The sequence below is a fragment of the Cyclospora cayetanensis genome, unplaced genomic scaffold (genome assembly GCF_002999335.1).
Source record: "Cyclospora cayetanensis isolate NF1_C8 unplaced genomic scaffold, CcayRef3 CcayRef3_contig_192, whole genome shotgun sequence".
Taxonomy (NCBI): Eukaryota; Apicomplexa; class Conoidasida; order Eucoccidiorida; family Eimeriidae; genus Cyclospora; species Cyclospora cayetanensis.
In genome coordinates, this window is record NW_020312139.1 from 41,036 (window position 1) to 56,576 (window position 15,541).

The window sequence follows — 15,541 nt, forward strand, 5'->3', positions numbered from 1 at the left end:
CCTTGTTACGTCCTTTACAGCTGTGCTGCACTGCAGATATCAGTGCGGACATCTGGGGCAGCAAGTGCTGAGTAACTGAGGCATGCATACGATGGCGCCAGTACAAACCTTCTGCTGGGCACGAAGTCGCCTGGAATTCTACTCGACTGACCACTGCAGACGACTTGCCCTGAAATGCGTAGCTGGAGGTGAGCCCAAAGCGTGCAGAAAGAACAAAGGCTATAAAGGCTACTTATTTGTTTTGAATTGTTTGCAGAAATAATCATCTTTTCGTCCTGCCGATACGGGGTTGAGCAGTACGTGCTGGTGCTCACTTCCGTCAGTAAACCTCAGAAACAATGAGGCTTAGTGGCAAGCCTACAAGCTCATCAGCGTTCCTACAACAAATCAGTAGCAAGCATATATTGTATTTCGCCGTTGGTAATATACCTCACTTTTAAACGAGCAGAGCTTTGCTTTTCCTTTCGCCTTCGGGGCTGCAGAAACCTGCAACCCCACGTGCACAGACGAAAACAACATTTTGCCATTGGCCTACAGCCTTGAAGGGATAATTTTTTATTTAAGACCAAGAAACATCCGCGCTCAAGACATCGTTCACTTTAATAAAACAGCTGCTTTACATGCCCTTCCCCTCTGCCACATGTCTCGAGCTGTAGCTGCCGTTATTGTTCGTGCTACATAACAAATCCTGCTTCTATAGAAACATTCTAACCCTCATGCGCGGAAGGGATTTTAATAGAGCGGCCTAGAGTAAAAGCCCAATGAGCAAAGGCCAAACAACAATAATGTACAACAAACGTATGATACCATGAAACGAACTGGTGCTCGATTGTTCTCATGCTGCGCAACGCACCATTTAATGTATCCCGGGGGAGGAATTTACTCTGAACTCAATACAGTGTGTTTCAGGCAGCTAATCAGTGCTTTCCAAGAGGATCTCTCTCTTCCCTGCCAACGACCCTTAGATATCCCGGCATGAGGCAAGAGGGACGGTTGAAGTGCGTGTTGCTTCACCCTCCAACCAGACATTCTTAGCTAGCTGCATATCGACTTTAGGGCGCGCACACACGCACAACATTGTGTCTTATTGAATCAAGCTTCTATGACTCTTCAATAAAAAAAACATGCGAACACGTAGATCTATTAGTCCAGTCTGTACTGTTCACTTGTAAAGGATGATTGGTACACTAGAAAGTGCTTAGGCAAAGTTTAGACCGTCGCCTATTTCGACGTCTGTTTCAAGTCGCAGACCCTCATGTTTCATATATGCATACCGAGAACAACTACTACGTCGGTGAAAGGGTTCTCACCGTCGCCACTCCTCGGGCAGAAAGAAATGCAGAAAATGTACAAATCACAAAGCTAAATGCGTGCATCGGCCGCTAAGAGAAGCGAGAAGTGGGGCATACACTAGCCAGGAACACAGCCCCCAGCACTGTCTTTGAGCCTCAGAGCAGCGTCTGCATGCAAATACAGCCGGTGCACCCCCAGTGGTCGATGCTCTTAAAAGAATTGACATGGAAGAAGATAGAGCGAGTATATTCAGGAGCTCCTGTTTATTAACATGAAGATAGTATAACCCTAAGCAATAGTTAAAGTCAACTTTTTATGCATCACTGAGATGGAATTTGCCATTACAAATATAACGCGCTCCGAGAAAGGACAATTTCCCAGGAACACCATAAATTTCGCCCATGGCAACTAGCGTTGTGAAGCGAACAGAGACATCCAAGTTTCCTGCACGCAACAAACCCCACAGATCCTGCAAGTTCAATCATTGATGCTGGTTTCCTCACCGCATTGCTCAGGCAACTCGCTTTTTACTGTATATTTGCGACTCAATGATCTTAGAGTCCAACACACCTTAGACTTCTTGTAAATACTCTGCCTTCCCCCGCACCGCTCGCATGCGTGGCATGGGAGATGAATATCTTGGAAAATTTCGAAGCTTCAATAAACCAACAGTGGTAGTTTCGGGGCCCCTCCAACTTTTAGGAACATCGCGAGAGTAACAAGGTGCATTGATTCGTAAGAAAATCGCATATAGCCCTGGCCACCTGATGTCACGCATACCACGTAGATTAGTTTCCAAGAACTGGAGACTGCTGCGCGTTTCCAATGAAGCGATGAGAAGAACATGCAGTACCTTGATATTTGAATAGCCCATAGCCTCTTGAGAGGAAATAAAACCAGCCAGAACGTCACGAACATAGGGCAGAAAATGACGCTTGCGATCGGGCAGAGTAAGTACAGAAGGGGTGGGAAGGCGCCCGATAAGCTTTCTTGCTGCAACATCAGCCTCCTGTGCCCTGGTCACAGGCTGCGAGCTCTGCATTCGACCAATTAAAGCAACGACGATCCGAGGACATCCAGGAGCAAGCGCTTGATAGCTAAATACTAGCTAGTAAAAATTTGGCAACGGACTTGCGGACTTGCACCCGTGATGTATACGCCTTAAATGGTTCATTTTGTGCAAAATCCTGCCCATTTTCTGCAGCCAAAAAACAGTATTTTAGAAACGCGTTCGCTCTTAAGGAAGAAGAATTAAATGTCTTCTCATAAAACTGCCTCTCTTTTAATAACCTCTTCTAATAACTAGAGCGCACGCAGTAGGTGCTGTAGATTTGTCTGAGCGCCTCGGCTTAACTAAGACATCGCCTATGTAGACAGCCAACCACCGCGCCTTGATGGGCTTATATAAATCCGAGTAATCCCCTCACTACACTTCACCTGGGGCCTTCGGAAGTGCCGACAGTATAAAAAATGACTCATGTGTTATGATTGAGAGTGTGATACGCCGTTTCGTGCCTGTCATCAGGGTGGATGGGGGATTGCAAGAAAGCATCTGTGGAAGTCAGATGTCAAGTACACTGTTGATTCGTGAAGCTTGTCAAATCTATTATCAACATGAGGCACCGGAAAGGTCTGCTTCACAATGAGCTCGTATGAGGCTCAAATCTAGTGCGCCACCATCTGGTTTTTTCGGTGTCACACTTGGGTCACGCCCAATAGTGCTACGCCACTTCTGCACTTTGCTATTCTAAACAGGTCATTTGCATGTTGCTCAAGCTCTATTACATGGTGTGAGGGATTCTGATGCGCCAAAACATTGATTTAGGTAGACTTGTAGATCGATATGACCCGCTGGACGACCACCAGCTCACTCTCGTGCGGGCAGCTAGCCAATATCTATCACACCGGCGTATTTTCCTTTACTCTCACCCATTCCTGATATTCCTCGGCCAACTAATTAATCAAATTTCATGATGCGCCGATCGCAAAGCCACTAGGACATATTCTATGCTAAGAGCCCTCTTTTTTAACTGCGCTGCTGAGATGCCCGCGTGGTTGTAAAATACCAAATGCTTTTTCCCCCAGCTTCTTTGCACAATAATCTTCACATCGCGCAACTGGGGCCGCATGCTCGCCGTCTAGTGGATCACCCTTACCACACCTTGGCCAACGTCATGATGCACGCATCCAGAACCCGAGTTACAAGCCATGCTGGTAAGACCCATTTTTCGAATTTAGCGGGCATAAGTCTACCACGGCCGTGCTTGTCTGTGCATGCTGCTGCCCATCACCAAAACAGGGTCTTTGGGACTCTGCTAACAAGTGAACAGGCATATTGCACTTGTGCACCATCTCCTCAGAATAGAGATCCACGTCAAAACCAATGTAGAATAATATTAGTAGTCTGAGGTCATAAATTTAAACTGCATCCGTGCAGAGTTGCCGTGTGGTGAGTCCCCAGGTGTGGCGCTATCCTCTGCGGTCCCCTTCACTGCGTCGCAGCCTCCGTGGCAGGCTCTGTTTGTTCCTACTGCGCCTGTCTTTGCTTGTTAGGCAGCCAGTTTTCACTCGACCCAGTCCCATTACTCAGATTTATTGGCTTTTGCATGCGCTTGCTGTTCCTGTTTATATGACCCAAGCTTTTAAAACAGAAACGTGTGCACTTTTAATTAACTGTCTGGGGATGCACGAGGTCGTGGTTGTCTCTGGTCTTTTCGCGTTTACCATCGACTGTAGCCTAGGGCCGGATACGACAGCCCTCACGTGAAATAAGGTTCTAGTCCCGGTGTCGTCCTTTTTTTGTGGGGGCAAAGGTGCAGGAGTTGCGTTCATTTGCTCGTGAGGCCACAAGTAGTTCAGCACATGTGGAAGCTCCCCGGGCCGGTTGTTAAGTGCCAGATTCCCTCCCCATCCTGCGACCAGCTGCTGTGATACTTCGGTCGGGTACGTCCAACATAAAACAACAATGCAATAGCTGTTCGTCTAGGCTGTAACTGCTCCAAAACTACTAATCATTTTAAAGGAATATGTAGCTATTGATAGACTCAGGCGCTTGAGCTTCCTTACTTATTCTAATGGTTGTTTATGCCTGACCAATGTACAAGGCTAAGAGGCAGAGTTTGTATGAAGCACCGTGGTATTCCGTTTAAAGCGACGGCGTCCTCTACACAGAAAGAGCCACTAATAAATTGGTTGCCTTCTGCTACACGTGCTGCAAGCCACACTGGTTCCTCTCTCTCTGGGTACGAAGTGAAAAACATCTTAAACCAGCTCATGGAACGTTCGGTTACCTTCCGATCGTTATTGCTCTTATGCCTATTTGGTCGGCATAGACTCATCGAAGCATGCATAAACACATTGACTGACAGATCATGTCTTTCTACAAGCTGTGGAGGTACTGCGTGCACATTAGATTGCAGGCCGGCCGCTGGCGCTTCGATGCGCTGTGCCACCGTTCCCTTCCATCGTCAGAGAATGGTTGTTACCAGTATGTTTTTCAAGATAAGCTGGTTATCGAATTGCCAAAGAGCAAGTCCAAAATCAAACTGCATTTCGGAGAAGCTTGATACACCGCTTTATTCACATCTCCTGGATGTGTGGGGGCTGGCTGCATCGAACCACGTGGTGCTGCCAACAAAACGTTTCACCCACGGCCTCCGTTGAGAGATGTTATACTCCATATCTAATACAAGCTCGGCAAAAAATTATTGAGTGGTTCCCAATGGAGCCGAGCGGTGACATCAGGGCCGACACCTAGGGTCTGCGTAGCTGCGCCTAATGTACAATTTTGAGAGTGTACAAATAGATGAATATCACATTTAGCACACACCCACACAAAGTTGCATCCTCGTGAACACTGTTAGCACACAAATAGATAAGGCAGTCAAGCTTTATTTCTTTGGAATAACTACAACCACTATAGTAAAAAGTGCTAAAGTGGAGTTAAGCACGCAAGCTGCTGCTCCCCCGAGCACTCCCAGGATCCGTACCTACTTGCGCACAGCATCTGCCACACAAGCGTGCAACAATGCACTTTCTTGCATCGGGATGACAGTAGTCTGCAATCAACTATATATACGGATCGACTACATCGGTGTAGCACCTCTACACCCATCGCTTCACTGGTTATACCCATGTTATCGATACTCTCTTAAGCAGTTGAGTTGAAAGTTTTGTTGAAGGTTGCGCTGTAGCCGGTTGCTGCGTGCACCTACAAGTGGGAAGTCAGGATGACGATCCCGCTAATCGCACTGATGATCATCTCTAATCAACAAAGCTCGCTGCATTGCTGTAGCTTCGGTATAAGAAGAAACTGAAGTATAGCAGCGATTGTATCCCACAGCTGACGACTCCATGCACAGTGGAGTGAAAAACGCACATTCTTGTGCTTCGTAGTGACTAGAGGTGGCCTCCAGTCTGTTTTTATGATGCTCACTATGTCTTTGAGCTTAATAAGCTCAACCGACTCCATATGCACACTTCGAAGAGAATGATGTGAGTGACGTCGCCAGCTCCTAGGGCTTCAGTGAGGGCAGTCTGGAGAATTTGAACAGCTTATGCGTGGATATCGTCTTTGAAGTCGTTCGGGGTGATGTCTAACGATTCCCTGCTTTTTTGGGTATTCTGCCTTCCCTAAAACTCACTTTCTTCAGCCGAGGAATCCGTATATAATGCATGAAGGGTATTCAGTTCCAACTTGTACACAATTAGATCACAGCAAGGGTGGTAAGCTCGATATCGTAACTGCATTCTACGGTTGCCAGCCTCCATGCCTTGAGTGCAGCCAGGAATTTCTTGATACACTTGTGTTGTCCCCAGCATGAAGCTGGCCTCCTGCAATCGGTAATTCAAGTCAGCATTTCTCTGGAGATAAAAAAATGCTGAGGCGGTGAACGTACGGCAGTGTACGTAAGTAGTCGTGGGAAGGCGACTTGCCAATTGCTTGGGATATTCTGTTGCTAAATCAGTGGGGGTTCGTAGCTGTATTGTTTAAGCAAAAGCCTGCTTGGAACAGCTCATCCCCTAGCCATTTCCCCTATAAAGGCTAAAGATCTAATGAAATGCACGCCCATATGGGAGGTGAGAGCAACCAACGCCATGCTTCTAGCTACAGTTAATGGTGCAGTGATGAACAACTCTGGAGCTGGGCACAACGATGTGCCGAGTTGTCGAAAGCCCTAATTCTTTTATTTGTGATACTTCCGTATTTGGCACCAGCTGGCATGTAGGGGCCCATGATGATGAGCGGGCTTTTATGTCCATACAACCTGTAGTCTGAAGATTTCTTGCATATGTTGCCCACCCCTAGCCGCCTCCAATACACATTCAGCTTTCGCGTCTTTTCTGTGTTCCAAGCGAAATTGAATTGCCTGGTTGGTAAGGTAAGCAATGTCTAGCTCTTTCTCGGCTTGTGAAAGCACGAAAAAAGCCGCGTTCTGGCGGAAGAGCTCTGCAGCGGGGTCCAAGCACTGCTGAACAGCCAATTGATAAGGCCTGCACCAAAACTGTCTCTATGGGATCGCCAACAGCGCGTTCCTGACACGCTGTGAGACCTGTACATTCCTCAGTACCATTACTGTACAAACATTTGTGATAGAATCACCCTATTAGATTGTAAAGATTCATCAATGTAACACTTAAAGGCTCTGTGGAGCTTAATACAGCTAAAGACCTGTTGCCCAGCGGCAAGATCCACCGAGTACTGCCATGTTCATGACCTAATAGCCACCTGCTTCGATGTCTGTGTTCCTCTAAAGGTGTCCATTTTAGAGGTTTGCAGCAATTTTATCGGGGGCAGTGCGAAGGCGAGTGCATGAAGCTGATGCCTGTGCAATCAGTTCGTGAAACGATGCCAACTCTACAGCTGGTCCAACGTCAGGAAATCGAATATCTACAGCGTTTCCACCATAACATTTCGGTGAGCCTGGCTAGCCCAGTACTGTTGCGATGCCTTGACTTACTCATGATTATCGAGAATTGTGCATGTATGCCACACCCTGTGTAGAGTCAATAAAACTAGCTGGGAGGAGGCACTGAAGCAGGCGCCCCAAATTTCTTTCATTCGAACAAATGGATTTTGTCACAGACGCCACGCAGCTCGGCAACGCTGGTAGGCATCAGGGGCTCAGGCAAACATTTCCTCACCCGCTACAGGGTGTCTATAGGATTTCATGCACAGTTTCAGATTGCCCTAACAGAAAATGTAGTGACGTTGCTATTTTCGCTTATTTTTTCGCCGTACGTGCATACTGAACAGAAAGGCAACCAAGAACATGCTTCATGACGGACTTCGAAATCAGAACTATATTTTTGATTGTTCAAACTGCTTTTTCTCAACTGGAAAATGTCAAGGCTGTTTCAAAAGCATGAAATAAAAGGGACACTACGTGAAAGCCGTTACATCATCTACATAACCACATTGTGACTCCCATGAGTTCCCAAGAAAGTTCCTGCCTTGCCCTACATGATCCACGCAGTATTCTGCTAGGAAGGTACCTAGTCTATTGTGGCTTTCAGAAGTGCAGACCTTGTCAAGAAATGCCCCTACAAGAAGGAAATCATTGGCAACATGTCTGGCATCTTTTCCGATCATATGAGATTAATTATACATATTGTCAACGCAGCAAACCTCAGGCAAAACTGGCAAGGGTATATGCATACGAAATTTGCTTATTTGAAGGCCTCATGTTGCGTTTTGAAGAAGCTAAACGATTGCAGGCGAATCAAAGGCCTGAAAATCACTCCGGATGCAAGTGCACCAACTATTGCGTCGAAAGGCGGCTTTCATTTTTAAGCATTGAATTGCCGTACGGACTCAAAATGCATTGCTGCCCGTTGCTTCCTCCGGAAATGGCACAGAAGTAATTCGGGCTCAGTTTCAGGACCGTTCACTGTTTCTTGCCATGGCATAGAGCAGCCGCAGTAGCAGTGTTATCAATTTTTACTAACAAGTTTGAAATCAACGCGAGCCTCCAGAGGAGGCGTACACTCCACAACACCATGAGAGCAGTACATAGCAACATGAGCAAGACAACGCCAGTTGGACACACCGTAACGAGGCAGACTTTTTCGCTGGGAAGGCACACAGCTTGCATATTACAGATAGTAATACACTTATGATACATAGGTGAGTGGATTAAGCCGGTATGTGTATGACTGGATTTTAAAAATCTCTGCCTCTACTACCGACTGGTCCGACAGGTAACCACAACATGCAGTTACTGTTTCCCGCTCATGCGCCACCATGTCGGCGTGAAATCAGAATCATACTTTTTTTTATTACCAACATGATCCACTAAGACGCCTTCGACGATGTAAAAGTCTGGGGCGCAGGAAATCCTTGAATGAAGGAAGCGTCGAACTATCATGCTAGTGAACACGAGCATGTTGCAAGAAAAAGCTGCATTATATATCGCATGCCTGACTGAAGAAGTGTGGATTCCGACTTCGAGAAGCTAAAATCAGCCACATAGGTCATAAAATAGATCAAAATTCTGCTATCGTCTAAAGCGAAACAGTCGCAGGAGCCAAAGCATAAGACCAACTATGTGCTGTCCAGGGTTGAAACGAGAGTGGGCCAATGCAGAGAAGAAGAGTCAGTGGGTGTGTTGAGCAAGGTTAATGGGCAGAAGGGTTGCCCCAAATGAAGGGATCATTGTAGATTGCCTTAGTACTTACTGTCTTATATAACGAATAGCTTTGGAGGAGTCAACTCAACATGCTTGATACTGGCTGGCTCCGCAGCTCTTGTAGCATCTTTCCGTATGTCGCACGCTTCCGGGATGAATGCCCTGACACACAAAGAAGTCGGACGGGAGCAAGAAGCTGCTAACAAATATCTACAACCTGCCTTGCCTTATTTTCCTGAGGTTGAAGGCGTTGCCACGTTCATTACAGCGAAAATACTGCTGAACTCAAGACTACGAAGGCGTTCTGAAAAAGTACCCTCCTAGCCTTCAACAGCACCCCTATCCTTTCAAAAAATGAACTCCCAGGTATAAGCCTCGAGACGCAGGTTATGAATAGCACAAATCAAATTCACTCTTGATTCCTTTGACGACAGTGCACCGCCCATGATGGCAGACGTTCACTTTCTTCTCCTATGATATTTCGAGGCATGAATTATCAGCTCCCTTATTCTCTCTCTCCATGTCCTCTACTTTCTGCATAACTGCTATGACAGGGAACATAGAGGGTGCATACGTTTATAGGCATTTGTGAATCAGTAGAGCGACGGGCGGTCAGATCGTTTGGAAAGGCGGTTCTACTGTTTCTGCACTTGTTACGTGCTGCTTTGTAGAAAAATAGACACAGCATCAATGGTGAAACAAACGAGCCTTTTTCGCCGTAATTTTAACTTGAGCACCTTGAACCGGTTATTGCTAAAGAGGCGTCTAGCGTCGCAGAAGGTCGGGAGCAAATGATGTGAGTCGAGAGAGCATAGTCGGAAACGGTCTCTACAGATATTGCTATTTTCCCCTACCTTACCTACGCCATCTCAAACACATTAGCAAAAGCACTTGCATACAATGTACGATAGTCCGCATTGCTGTGTAGTCCTCTTTTGTCACAATACCTTACTTTACAGGTGTCTGAAAGTGGATTGGAAGCACGGTGACATTCCACGAAGCAACGAAAATTAAAGTCAAAAATGAGATGTTAAATTGTACGAGCCACGAGGCACGCTTGGTCTTTCGGGGGAGAGAAACAGCCGATTAATTTCATCCCTACGTGAATGCTTGCGTGTGCCTTTAGACTTTGCTGATCGTTTCCAGAGACGCACACATTAGATCGTGTCATTGGCCAGTGATAATACTAGAAAACGCCTGATGCAGAGTCGACGCCACCCTTCGTTAGCTAAAGGAAGCAACAGACAAACTGCGGAGAGCTCAATCGATACCAGATAGAATTATTCGCCAGGAAGCGCTTGCATCAACACAGGAGCTACAACAAAATGCCCAAGCCACGAAGCGCCAGCTAAAGTAGGACAACAAGCACATCAATAAGCTTGCAGGACAAGAGGCCCGCTGATTCAGAGCTTATAGCGTGTGTGTTCTTGGCATCTGTTTCTTCTTGGCTGAGGCAATCAAATATCCCAAATTTCATTCGGTTATTAGTGAATGTTTTTTTTCGTTCAGCAAGCATTTTTGAGCCGTCTTTCCTCCCAAAAAAGCGTTTGCTCGGCGATCTCTGAGTAGCCACTACCTTCACTGTCTACTGCGGCCCGCTCAGCGCCGAGAACAGAAAGCTGCTGAGGATACAGTTAGTTTTTGTGTGGCTCATAGAAATCGCTAAATGGAATGGGCAAAGTTGCTGAGGCTGCATCCAATTAAGTGAAATATTCGGGTTAGCAAACCAATCGCACATTGTTTGACATGCGGTGTGTGGCATTCTCAGGACTTTCGTGCGAATTCGCAAGAATAACGCTATCCCGTGTACTTATTCAATTCACAATTGCGTCTCAATCAGGCTCGTGTGTCCAGCGTGGAGGCACGACGCAATTTTTACATATAAAGTAGTAAATTTTACGTAAAGTTACGGAAAATCACTGAAAATAAATGCCAACTACCAGGCTTTGCCAGCCGTTGGCTGTACAGCCCCAGCAGTAGAAACGTGGAGAAAGAGCCCGGCTCCGCGAAAACGAGTGTAGCCTGTTGTGGCAATAGCAAAGGGATGCGCGATTATTTTGCTGGAAGGCGCTGAGCCCCTTCTCTAGCCGCAGGCGAGAAGCTACCCTCCGTTGTGCCTCAGGAGTCAAGGAAGGGCCTCCTAGCTCCATGCCTCCAGCGCTTGATCGCTGGTGGCCTTCGCTAAAATAGGCCTCCAATCACGAGGCAGCACTCGTCCACATGCGAGGAGGCAAGGGAACTCCTAAATTGGCAAGGGGGGGCCACTGTTCGTCTTCCAACCTTGCTGGAGCAGCGCACTAGCCAGGTATACCTGAGCGAACCCCTCCACCGAGTATGGGAGGCCCGATGTTTCAATTGCGCTCTGGTGCATTTCCTGCGGTCGCAGTACCCCACGGCTGGTAGGCGTCGAAGAAGGGTAGGGAAATCGCAGAGAACAGCACAGGACTCACTGGACGAGGCACACAGCTCACCAAGGCAACAATATACGGGTGGAAGGGATCATAGAATTACCAGAGGAGATTCCGAAACCGTGTACTAGGCCCTAGACCGCAGAGTGGATCTGGAACACTGCGTTGTCAGTCCTTGAGACCCTCTTTTTTCCGTTGCTGTTGCCACGTGCAAGCCCAGCCAATGTTCTCAATGAGTTAAAAATTGCGCGCAGGGAACACAACCACGGAGATCTAGGGCTAGAAGCCCTGGGGCCCCCGAGGTGTCGGTGCACCCTTCGCCACCTTGCGCCTGCCGGCGTCACTCTTTCCATGAGCGGCTGCGGTGGGAACACAATGGCTATGTTGTCTGTGGTCTGCGCACAGTTGAACTGAAGCCGCGCGCACGAAATGCATGCATCGGCGGCAGTTGTATTCCGCCTACTCAGAGGGAAGCACCCTGGTCGACTCCCGACTGCAATGATCGCAGGGCAAATGGCGCTGCACTACAAAACTTTTAAAAAGAAATATCCAGTCCTCTTGGGGGCTGAAGAATAGCCTCTAGCAACGCGTCATAAGAGCAGAGCTCGAGGGGAGCAAATAGTTCTACTGACCCGGTAGTGGGTTAAAAACACTTGGGCACGTCTTGCTGCATAAGCTGTGTGTAACTGAGATTTACCAAAAACTTTGACTGATCTGGGTTGTCTCTTTATATATTTTATATACTGCAGAGTACCTCTTAGATCTACGCTAGATGGCACAATGCTGTCTAAACCCAGCGGTGAATGTCTGGACTGCTTAAATGATGCAGCTACTCACACCCAAACTGTCCCAATTCCCTCATGTTGGGAGCTCCAAAGGAATCGTAGAGGGGACAGAGAGTGTTTCTCTGAAACGGCATTTCGCTATCAACTTTCTTTCGAGTATGGAGCAAAGATGCTTTCGCCGGCCACCTTACATGGAGCGTTGCAGGAACGGTACTACCGCCCACAGCCTCCACAGGGCCTTAAGTAGCACCCATCCTACCAGTTTGCGCATTCCCCTTCCACGCGGCAATCGAATCTACATAAGAAGACAGGGGGCACATACGCGCGCGAAAGGAAGATAAACACGCTGTAGAGCTGCAGCTTGCTCGCTTTGGTGCGTCCGCTGGACTGCAACAGCAACTGCTGGAAATGTGCAGCAAGCGCCTACTGAAGTGCTGCAAAAGAGTTACCCTAGAGAAAGAACTTTATGGAAGACAATGCCACGCAAGGCGGCCCAGTGATACTGCACAGTACATTCTGCAGGGTGCCCTAGCATCCGTAGCGAGATCTCTTCTCGATACAGAGAAGGATACATGCTCAAGAAACGAGCAATTTAGTTGTTCAGATGGCTTAGTGGCTCTGTATCATGGAAAGCTAGATGTGTGTCCCTCCTGTTTACGTGCCCACGTGTCTCCATTATTCCAGCCTCAAAAAGGTCCTCAAAAGTCAAGAAAAAGCCCTAATGTTGAATCACACGGCGATCTCAAGGGATTCGAGGGAGCTCGGTCTCGGAGGTACGGAGGGGTGGGGGCGGGCACAGCCAAAGCCAGATACACAGAGCACACACCGAGTAAGAGAGAGGCGACTATAGGTGCTGAGAGAAGGCCGTGGTGTGTGCTTACAGGGTTTGCCCAAGTGGCGTGTGGATTTGGGCTGTGGATGAGATCGACGTATTGGGCATGGAGCAGCTGACATCAGACGGAGCGTAATATGTCAGGAGAAATATACTGGGTTAAGGCATAGAACTAGAGGTACAAAAAACGTTGTCTGTGTGGAGAGGCATTCCTGCTTTCTCGCATCCCCCCTGTCTCTGACTTTAATCGCCTTTGCTGTGGCTCCTGCTTTTCCAACAACCAGCAGCCCACCCCACAGGTGCAGCTGAGCCTTCCTAATTCCCTTTTCAACCTGTTGTAGCTCGGATCTATGTGTGCCTTGTCCCTCACATGCAAAGGCACGTCTGCCATCACCCTTAACACGATGATGATGTGTTGAAAGGAGAACATGTGAAACACCGCCCGTGGGGCCGTTCTATGGAGCAGATGCCTTCCCCTTTCCCTGTTGTCCTGACTGCCTTTCACGACTTTTGTTCTATGTGCTTCTCAATCGCATTATTTGAGCCCTCGGTGCCTGCTTACACTTGAGTTGAAGTGCCTAAAACGCCTTCCCCACAAAAGCGTTGACTTTGGTCAAAAGAGGATGAATGGTTCACTGCCGAGGAGAGAGACAAGAGGGTAGCTTGCCTCCGAAGTGGCACGGAGAATGGCGTGAAGCGAATTTATCAGTATTACAAGGGCGGATGACCCCAGGCCGGCAAAACGAGGGCAACCTCACTTTGCGTGCTTCACAAAAGCCAAAAATACTGCATCGCTTAGTCATGCCCCTACATTCAACGGCCGCAAGGAAAGCGTGTAGTGGCTTTCAGTGGAGTTCACACAAAGGACTTGCGCTACCTCTGTTCGCACCCATTTGTTTTGAGGGGAAGGCACTTGAGCGAGGATGCTGCTCGTGGTTTCTCCGGGGCCAATTTCAAAGACAAGGTAGCGCTCTGCTTATCGAAATGCCTGACAGCGTTGATGGCGAACCCAGACGAGACAGTAGCAGGCAGTAGGTTGGTGCAACCCCTACGAATCCAATTCTGAGGACGTCGAGACGTCTCCTTCTGTCGTAGTAAACCGTAGAGCATGTATATTTTGGAGATTGAGCTGTTAGGCTGATAAAACAGCAAAACTACTTCGTGTAGCCATAAACCATCTAGCGTACCTTGAGCACTTTATGGCACTAATCCACAATAGAATATTTTGATTGTAGCTGGCAAGAAAGAAGACAATATACCTCAACAACAGTAGTTATGGAAGTCCAAAGTGGTGCCTTCTAGTTCACTGCTTTGAAGGTTGCAGCAGGGGATTGGGGTCCATCCGGGTGTCCAACAGGACTCACATTTAAACTATCGCGCATTACGCATTATTATAAGCTTTTAATCGGTTAGCTAGCTTTGCTCTAAAGTACTGCATAGAGCAGTCTAAGATATAGTGATCACGTGCGCAAACTGGTGCTTAGCCAGGTGAGAAAGGGCAAAATATCTAATATGGGGGCATGACCCGGTCGCACGTAACATATTCGGGATATATCTATGCTACATCGCTCAGTTTAGGTCTTTAGGAAACTAGCAAAAGGTGCAAGTTTGATCTGTGTACGCGCAGTCTTACGCGCCTGCGGTCAGGTAGGAGGAAAATCGAGACGCATTTGGTAATTCACGATTGAGAACAATAGGCTAGCCCGCTAATAAACACCGACCCATTCAAAGTATAGACTAACCGACTAGCTGTATTTCTGCGGTTTAAGGCCTTTTTGGCAGTAGTATACAGTATTGTTGGCGAGGAAACATAGGCCATTGTGCACATTAGTCGTCTTTAATCGTGCAGCCTTAGAGCAACAAACACTTGATTAACTGCACGAATGTGAAGCCTATTTGCGTGACCAATCCTCAAAGGTGTGATATCAATCAAAAATTGCTCGCCTTTTGTCATCTACTGAAAATTTCAGGCGGTTTTCGTGTACACAATGCATGAGAGTATACGTCTGATGGCCCGGCGGCTGATATAAGCCGCAAACACACGCCATGACCTCAAGCCTACCACTACAAGAGTCAGCTAGCATAGGCTCTAAATAGGATGTTGTTTTCGCCATTTTGAGAGGGCAGGATACCCCAAAAAGTGCCAATGCAGAAACTATGAGCACAACTCCGCGAGATGCAGGTGTGCAGCAGAGACGCTTCTCCGTAGAGAACTACCGCGTGAAAGTAAATAGGTAAGAGCCATACTTGGCGGTGAAGTAAACTGGGTGCGCAAATGTGCACTTCTGAGTGTGCAGAGAAGCAAGTAGTTGCCACTAATTATTAGTCTCACAGAACTGTGCAGGAGACTAGACCTACTATCAAGTAGGCAACACTCTTAGTGTTCAGCAGAGTTGCAAGTTGCGCTCAATAAGGTGTATGAAAAACTTTAAAATAAGCTCGCCGTAGTGGAGGACAAGGAAATAAGCACAGTACACATGTATCTGGGAGTGTACCGTGAAGTACTACGCATTCGAGTCTGTACAAGAAATGTGGCAAGTGCCAGTCTCAAACGGGTCACCATTCTAAGCATAAAAGCAAACAGGTTGAGGTAAA